Source organism: Pollicipes pollicipes, unplaced genomic scaffold (assembly GCF_011947565.3).
Source record: "Pollicipes pollicipes isolate AB1234 unplaced genomic scaffold, Ppol_2.1 Scaffold_2555;HRSCAF=2994_pilon_pilon_pilon, whole genome shotgun sequence".
Classification (NCBI taxonomy): domain Eukaryota; kingdom Metazoa; phylum Arthropoda; class Thecostraca; order Pollicipedomorpha; family Pollicipedidae; genus Pollicipes; species Pollicipes pollicipes.
In genome coordinates, this window is record NW_023596136.1 from 21,616,244 (window position 1) to 21,626,017 (window position 9,774).

General features: G+C 48.0%; 1 long non-coding RNA gene across 1 annotated transcript; it reads right to left on the reverse strand.

Annotated features, from left to right (window-relative positions):
• Nucleotides 1–1,418: 1,418 nt before the first annotated feature.
• On the reverse strand, nucleotides 1,419–8,910 carry LOC119111762 (uncharacterized). The gene is made up of 4 exons (XR_005095604.1): nucleotides 8,826–8,910; nucleotides 5,135–5,281; nucleotides 3,929–4,050; nucleotides 1,419–1,650 (listed from the first exon to the last, which is right to left on the reverse strand). It is a non-coding gene; the product is annotated as an uncharacterized LOC119111762 (long non-coding RNA).
• Between the last annotated feature and the right edge of the window lie 864 nt (nucleotides 8,911–9,774).

Consider the following 9,774-nt stretch of genomic DNA (forward strand, 5'->3'; position numbering starts at 1 on the left):
CGGGTATCACATGGTATATAAAGACGTACTGGTGCAAACTTTATCAATGCGCTTTTCGGCGCCTGCCCCCTGCCGCCGGCTATGCCAATCGCATACGTCCATCTGTACTGACATCATTCATTCCGATTAAGTTGTCACTTTCAAGCCCGCAGGCCCGTAATGTACGGTTTTGAAAGGGCTCAAAAGCGGTAATTCTAGACTGACAACGACCCTTATTAAATTTTGCTGCTATCAGGACGGTGGAGGTCGCGACAACCGCAGCTGTCGCGGACTCGGGATACGCTCTTGGGCTACCAAGAAAGGAAGAAGTGTGGTGTTGTTACAAAGCGTTGATAGCGTAATTTGAAACAAAAATGATTAAAATGATATCCTTATTGCATCTTGGTGGTGCTGCAGTGGCACTATCCAGTGTTCTAATTAGACGTAACTGGTCCCGAGGTTTTCACTGAGGTTTTCTTTTTGAAACATGCTCCAAAGGTACGACACTTCCCAAAAGTGTGACTTAAGGGGGCTAGTTACGCACAATAACAGCACTGGGTAGCGTCACTGTAGCACCGTCAAGACACACTAAGGAAATCGATGTTAATTATTTGTCAGTCCAACCGCTGTCACACCTCTACTGCTATGATCGAAAGAACGTTTGTGAGTGGCCAGCGGGCGACAAGTGGCCCTGGTACCGAGACGCGCATTGGTTCAAGTTTGAACCATTGAGTTGCATTGACCATACCATTATGGACCACGTGATACTCCCATCCCCAAAACCTAAGTGCGCCCCGAAGATACATTTCGGTGAGCGACATAGGGGAGAAATCAAAGGCATAGTATAACATTTCGTTAAATTCACTGGACATTACCTTCATGTTCGTGTATATTGTTGTCAAAACAGTGTTGAAATTTTCGCAGCATTCATTACACAACTTTGCTGATAAATAGTATGTTCCAAACATCATACAATACACCCTCGGAAAAACCAAAACAAGTGAAAGGTATCACCTTCAGAGTGGTGAGCAGGGAGTCCCATGGGATTTCTCCCTCAGGAGCAGCTACTTCCGAGTCAAAATTCTGAACTTCTTAGAACGATCTCGAGAAAACTGGTACTACTGAATGCATCGTGCACACCTAATCCAACACGAGTGAAAAACACAAAGGTGTGGTATGCTATCTTAAATAAAACAAATGTCAGCAGCGTGCCAGCGGACACCAGCACATCCGGAGTTGTAATACCCTTGTAATACCCGTTGTAAAACTTGGAGGAGAACATCATGCCTTGTGCAAGCGTGATGTGGGAGTACCTACTCCGCTAGGCCCCGAGTCAAGGTGAAAACCAATACAATGTCTCATCGCCTCAGTAGAGATTGTACTCACAGGTGCGCTCACCTATAAACGTAGCTTAAATCGGGTACGATAGAGCGGTCAGCTGAAATCTTCTCATAGCTTGTCCCATACTCCTCCTGGAGTTGCTGTTTCAGAATTCTCAGCGCCTCTGGTGGCGAGTGATGCTGAGCGAGAAGCCCCAGCATTCTCTCCTTTGTCGCCTCTCCGACCCGTCTAAACCTGAGCGTTGCAGGCGAGTCTTTCGCATGGCTGTGGGGCCTGCCGTTGCAGGTCACTCTCATCTGATGGTTTGCGTAGGGCAACCGGCTTCTGTTCCTGCGAAGGCAAAGGACATGGATCGATCAGTTTATACCATAGGGTCACTTACGCACGCTAACATTGCCGCGTTCCACTCCAGCCGCTCTCAATATTCACTGCCCGTATCCAACTGGTAGCACATAACATATCTACGGTCCAACGATGTTCACCATCTCACTTGGAACTACTTGTGTGCTTGAAGTGCAATACCATTTCTTAATAATAGCAAACTATTACTATTTTAGTAAATATGCTCGTTAAAATTTCATCGTTTGATTGCGTCATGGAACGTTGTCATGACGTCAGAGTCGCTGCCAGACTGGCGACGTCAGTGACCGCTGCAGCGACTGCGTGAGTCACTTGTTTGTACAAGGCAAGGTGACGTGGAGGTTTATGCGTGTAAATTCATGTCCCTAGATCGTGTGTGTATGCTTCGGTCTTTTCTCGTGGTGTTCTTGTATGTTTTCCGTTGTGGCATATTATTTACTTGCATTCGCACGTACGTTGACGGCGCCATTCTTACGGTTATTTCATTATCACTTTTATGCTCGTCTTAACTAGTATCTATCCAAATACCTGTGTTAATTGTCGCAAAACGCGGCTCTCGATGGAGACATGCAAACGGTAGCCCAACCTGATTGTGAGCCAATTGTCTTCCATCGTCGAGACGCTTGATGTTGAACCACTTCAAACACGAAAACTGCAGGGGGCCAGCACTTTTCTTGGCTGTGAGTACACTGCAACTGTTGGGTGTTAATATTGTGATTTTGTATGGTTGAGTTAACCGGCACCCCGCGCTGCCTTGCCCCACGAGTTGGCCACGGTGCGACCAAAGCAGGCCTCTGATTGGTTAGATCCCAATACGCGAATACGTGCAGCGTAATGCTTGGTGGAGCAGGGTGAGCTCAGCGCGGCGTGACCTGTGTCGGGGTCGGGAGATGTCACGTGATGACAGGGTATGTGGTTCTTAGATAAAAGAGTGACATGCGAGCTCCTAATTTGTGAACCCAGCATGTGATGAGTTGAGTCTTGCGAAACAACCAAAAAGGTGGGGAAGTCGCGTGACATTTCTTTGGACACATATTTCTGGCTGACTTTCAAAAAGGCGGCCCAAAAAAGGCTGCATGACTCCGCATGCATCAAGAGCAGGGACAAGAGGGTTTGAAGCATTCAAAGTGTGTGAAGTTCGAAGTGAGGTCATGGCTATAAACTACAGGGAATGATCTTGAAACGGCTATCCCAGTTTAAAATCTCATACAAATGCTGACCTGCATCTTAGGATGAGTCAACCTTCATCCTCTTAACGACAGCTGTGCCATAATATATAACGCATGACTGCTAGATGCATTATATGCAGTGCGCGTGCTGGTCCATGCGCGGATTAAGGGGGACTCTAAATGGGATATACCCTCCCCCGCCAAACGCAGGCAAGGCCCATTCCATGAGAAGCTGCTGGGAAAGACGCTTCATGCGAGGTAGACCGGATGGAAGCGAATAACGGAAATGCACAGAACAATGAAGGCAACCTGAGCACAACGACACTGAAAAACATTCCGAAACATTATAATCGCAGCCGCGCTGAAGAACATATCAGGATCCTCAAACATATTGTGGCGACCTGAAATATCATAAGCCGGCAAGAAACGCCCGGAAGACCATAGAACACACGTGGGCCCAAAATTTCATGAGAACAGCAATACTGAATTCATCATTAAACATACCGCAGGTGCTGGAACACCCCGGCCCGAAGCACCAGGGTCCCCAGAGGCTAGTAGGGCTGCCGAAACAGCCCAGACACGCCACGGGACGCCGAGACCGTACGCAGTCAGGGTTCCGAGTAAGACCGGGGGCCGCGTAGAGGTCACAAAGCATTTTAAACCACTTATTCCAATGCCCGCCGTTTTCCCCCTCAAATACCACTCGTAATATGGTTACGTGCCCCGAGGGAACATGACCACCTCGATTAGCCAGACAGCCTGAATACGATCGGAAGGTACCGAGGACGCTTGTCAAGTCAAAGGCAGCCCGCAGGGCTGAATATCGTTACAGTACCTCGATGTACTGGACGACCCGACTGTGTACGGCATCACTACAATTTTTACACTCTTGCAGAACAATTTTACACTCTTTGCCTCGCGCGTGAAGAAGCGAGAGTACGGTCCGGCTATGTGTGTGTGTGTGCGCGCAGGCATATGTGCCTGTGTGTATGGGAGGTTACCCCCCCCCCCCCCGCGGACTGCATCCACATGCCACAATCACGCATAGGACTGTACAAAATTATATATGACAATCGCACCTCACAGCCTGCCGTTTAAGGGTGACAGTCATCCGAGTGGGGCAGCCCAAATTCTGCTCCGAAATTTTCTTTCGTTGGTGGCCACGTTGATCGGGTACCTCCAGGTGACAGCGAAGCCACGCCTGGAATATGTCAGGATGACGTAATCAAAAGCTCTCTAAATTCTCTCTCTAAAGCTCTCTAAATTCCCGCACTCTTCTAAAAGTGGCATGGTGGCGTCAAAGCGAACACATGGGCGATGGCCGTTTTCCCCAAAATATGGCTTAAGGATGAAATCATCCGACTTGAATGATACCTTCTGACATAGACAACGGTTCTACTAAGCCAATACGCACGCACGCACGCACGCAAGCACGCACGCGACGCACGCACGCACGCACGCACGCAGCACGCACGCACGCACGCACGACACGCACGCACGCACGCACGCACGCACGCACGCACGCACGCACGCACGCCGCACGCACGCCCGCAAAGCACGCACGCACGCACGCACGCACGCACGCACGCACGCACGCACGCACGCACGCACGCACGCACGCACGCACGCACGCACGCCACGCACGCACGCACGCCCACGCACGCACGCACGCACGCACGCACGCACGCACGCACCGCACGACAGCACGCACGGCACGCACGCACGCACGCACGCACGCACGCACGCACGCACGCACGCACGCACGCACGCACGCACGCACGCCACGCACGCCGCACGCACGCACGCACGCACGCCACGCACGCACGCACGCACGCACGCACGGCACGCACGCACGCACGCACGCACGCACGCACGCACGCACGCACGCACACACACACACACACACCACACACCACACACACACACCACACACACACAACACACACACACACACACACCACACACACACACACACACACACACACACACACACACACACACACACACACACACACACACACACACACCACACACACACACACACACACACACACACATATATATATATATATATATATATATATATATATATATATATATATATATATAGTGTTTGTACTCACGATTATCTTCGACTCAGCATCTGACTCTCCAGCCTGTCAGTCTGGTCGTGGAACATTACCAAGTTGAAATAGAAGGATGAGGACGATCATGCAAGCAGTACTTATTAGACCAGCACTGAACTTGGCTTGTTGGCATGTCACTTAGAAACACGGCACACTTACCTTGTATCCAACGTGCTTTCCACCGGATTTGGATCCCGATATACTAAATATCCTTTTAGTAAAGGATTGAAAAAGCTTCATCCACTGCAGAAAGCTTTCCTTCTCAGGTTCACACTTAAATGCCACAGTTGTGCCTCGCATTAGTTCCTGGAAGACACAAAAATTATTTAGTACAGAAAAGAAACAAGCATTTCCTTACGTGTTTGCTTACCTACTGTTACCCGAACCCGCCTGTCTGCTTGTGTCTATTCGCATCCATGAAGTACGCAAGCACACCTTGTACGTGCCGCAAGCATCTCACAACATAAGCATGCTGCAGCACTTATCATACTTGTCATGAGCAAGGCAGACCATCAGCTTCTATGATCTAGCCTTATTGGTTCAATGAATCACGTACCGCTTTTCTTTTCGGTAGAAATTCCCCGACGCCACAATACTGCAGATTTGAGTGCCAACATGGACCACGTGCAAGGCTGATAGCGTCGCATATGCTAGTAATTACAGCATTACTGAGCGGTCTATTCCTGGACAAATCATCAAGGTAGGCCTAAAATTGTTCACCATGACCACTCCAATTTGGACTAAATTTCGCACGCGCCTTCATCTACGCCAGAAATCACACCCAAATATTTTTAGGCTTCTGAGTCGCATGGTCCACGAGACGGAGGTCACAGAATTTAAGAAGAATCTGTAAAAGTGGAGTAGAACCTCATTTTAATATATACAATGGCTGTTCAGTCTCATCAAAACTCCATACCATTCAACAGCTGATGATCTCCTGCATCCATGTCACAGAGATGAGCACTTCCCGTCGTCATTTTTTGGCCACGTGACCGCGTGACCTTTCCTTACATTCATAAGTTTTCCCAAAAATTATACTACAAAATAAGGAAGGACACCCGGGCATTGCCATACGTTGTGATGATGATCGACATAGATTGATCAGCCGATCGGCATCAACACGCTGACCACGATACGTTACATTGCTTTTACCATGCATGGCGCATTTCCATGATCATACACAGTTTTTTATGCAACTCCAACTCTGTAACGTCCATCGAGGTCAACAGTGAGGTCACGGCATGGGCCTGTATTCATCCTGCATATGATGCGACATACAGCCGATACCGAGGGCATATGAAAGCTCGTTCGCCCAACAAAACGTTAGCACCATTTTCAAGTCAGTGAGAGGTCAATGCAGATTGCGTATCGGTCAGTAACCTGACCTTTGGTGGTGTCCATGGGTGAGAAGTTGCAGATAGTTGATTGACGGTGTCATCTTAATGCCCCTCTGAGAAGAAAGCGATAAGCGCATAACGCACGCAAAAATACTTGGAAGAAATACAACAATATCTTCGATGTCCTAGCACAAGAGCCAGCATTAGTTCTGGCACATGTATGCGGGGAGTGTCCGAGGGAGAAAGGAGTGGGCGTAAAGCGTATAGACTGGACAACGTGAAGGGATAATGCATACACGGGATCATTTCTGTTTCGGAACTGTACCACGGTTCATTTATGCACATTAGTTCAGGTCGTTCCTAAGGAAGACAAGTGTGAGCCTTTGCTCAGTGAGGTGATAACGCAGCTCATGCATCGTAACTATGTGCTAAAGCACAATCCCAGTCAACCATGCACCGGCGCGACCGTTTTCCCGACCATGGCACGGTGCTGCTGCTGCTGTGATTTGTGCGGGAACATTGTGCATTTCTTGTACCGGATACAACCTAGTGGTTCCGCTGGCACAGCGCTGTTCTTTGTCCGAGGGCTTGTCGCCAGAGCAATTGTGTGGTATCCGACTTCTTGGTGCATAATGCAATAGTACTGACAGCATTGCAATCTGCTTTGATATCGCGTAAAAAACGTGCATCTAGGTCCACAGAAACTGTATCTTTGGACGGATGTTCAGAACAGTATGAAGCAGCTTTAACATCGCAAATACGCATTATCACGAGAAGGTTTAAGAACTACAATGTGAGCAATGTCTTTACTTCCTCGCGTGACAAAAATGCACTCGACGGCATCGGTGGGTCTGTCAAACGAGCAGTTTGCCGTGTTTGCTTTCAGCAACCAATACAAAATCGAATGCCAAGTCCAAGTACCTTCCCCGAGTCCGGTGACAAAAACCCTACAGGGAGTGTTCCACGCTTGAAAGGGCTTTTGAACTGAAACAGCCATCCTGAAGATCATTTGGTGGCTCAAGCCCTGCCCTTCGTAAGACCTAACCCCTCTAGTTCCGAGAGCTACACGTCCGCGAAGATGCGCACCTTTTCTGGGAGACTATTTCAAGGTCATCCAGGCATTCATGACGCTTATAACGCCATTTAAATCCTGCTACTCTTTTAGCCATACGGCAATCGCGGCCACGAAATGAAAAAAAGAAGAAAAGCCTGTCGATACTTCTATTTTTGGCGTTCGTGAGTGCCATTTCCAGATATAACGGCCGTCAATTGGCGCTCAATCAATGCTGTACAAAGTGCGATGACGTAATCAAACAATGACGCACTGAGGAGCACATTCACGACACAGAGAAATTGTGTTATCTTAGAGCATCCTCTCCACTAAAAAGTATATCAATAGTTATGAGTGAGCCCAATTTCATCGCATCTAACACTTGATTCAATATCTTCAAATGTGGAACATTTCCTTTAATGGAAGACTGAGTTTGTTTTGCTTCCCTTAACGACTGTTGGAGATCAAAGAGGAATCGGACACACGTTTCCGCAGCGCGCCACCCGTGTACGGAATTTAAACGTTCCGCCGCTTCTAACGGCGACGGGCCTAAACACGCCCCGGGTGGCCGACTGGATACCCTTCGCTCAGGTGGGATTGATTTGACCCCTTGATATCTCGAAAACTAAGCTAGCTAGGCACCAAAATCACAGGGCAGACTGTTCTGTACGTGAACTAACTTTAACTGTACTGTAACTGCACGTGTCAAAATTTGAGGTTACTAGGTTATGACCTTGGGATTAAACAACATAAAACAATATAAGACTCAAGACTTCGCGTCTCAAGTGTCCCAAATCTTCTCACACAACCGCCGTGAAGCTGGATATCTGTTCTAAGCAAGAGGCCAATGGCCAATGGTGACTGGCCACTGATGTTTAATTAAGGTCAGTGACCTTGATTTACCTTTGAAGGCCAAGGTGACCACAGAACTACAACATTGCTCCTATCTTGTCAGTTGATTAAAACATAAAGGCCATCTGTCGAGGAATTGCCCCAAACCAAAGCGGCAAGTCAAATAAATACGAAACAGTGAAAAAAAACACTGTCTGCACTTGTGGCAGTTTAATGTTTTTCCTTTGTAACCGCCAAAGTTCAACACTGAAGAAAGTTTTGCAAAATCGTTTGAAATTCAATGCCTTTCTTAACTGTATCAGAAACCTACAGCTAGATCAATAAAAGGCATACGTCTTATAGCAGGACGTCAAGCACTCACATAAGCAGACTGCAAAATGCACAAGCACAAGCATATACATAAGTGTATGCACAAGCATGCAGCATAACCATACGCATGACCAAACTGCATGAACATACACGCACAAGTGCCACTAATAGACAAGCCAATATTTCATACTAGACAACACTAAACACACAAAAAGCAAGCAAGCAAACCCGAGGTACCATTCAAAGCGTGCCAAAGCATACTAAATTACATTTCAGCAAGAGTATTCAAAGCACGCCCCACCTCTTCCATGGTTTCCGTGACATCCGGCCGTTCACAAAGCAGGTACTTCTTGCCATTGTGAATAACCACCTGTTGTTCATCCTGTGGCAAGTCAGAAAATCATGTTGTATTACTTTCTTGTGAAGGACATGAACTGAAGCACTGGGGTGAATAGCCTGTAAATTTACCTGTGATTACAGGAGTGTGGAGGTGAGTTTAATGCAACATACAGCTTTATTGTCAGTAAAAACAAGGTTTAATGATGCAAAATTCATTGCACTTGTTGTCTATCGAAGAATTTAATTGAGGACCACGCACGCACGCAGGCACGCACGCACGCACCACACCCACACACACACACCCACACACGCACACGCACACGCACACGCACACGCACACGCACACACACACACACACATATATATATATATATATATATATATATATATATATATATATATATATATATATAAAGCCTAGATGCATACACAAAGATGACTTGCTTTGCTGAAGCATCTGTACAGGGTGAGCGGATAGATTGCGAATTCTGGACACTAGACACAGACAATGTAATTATTGTGACTCGGGATGGCCACATAGAAAATCTGTAGATCAAGGGTGGTGTTCGCCTTTAAATGTCAGTCAGAGCGCCTTTTGCACCGATTTAGAACCCGCCGGGACAGCGCGGGCCTCTATTTCGGCGAGGGACCACCAACACCGAACCGCCGCCCCGCGCAGGTCTAAGCACTAGGACTGGGTTCCGACGCAGGGTTCGCGATTTGCATTGGTCGGACCTCTGGGACGGTCAGGGGCCCACAGCGCCGAACAAGGACCCTATGTCGGTATGGGTCCTGGGTCGACTAGCGCAACATTTTCTAAACAGGAACAGGGCTGGACCTCGAATGCCAAAGGGCCTCGCGCGTTGGCCGGGTTCTTAAGACAATGTAAGGACATATCAGACCTAGTGACG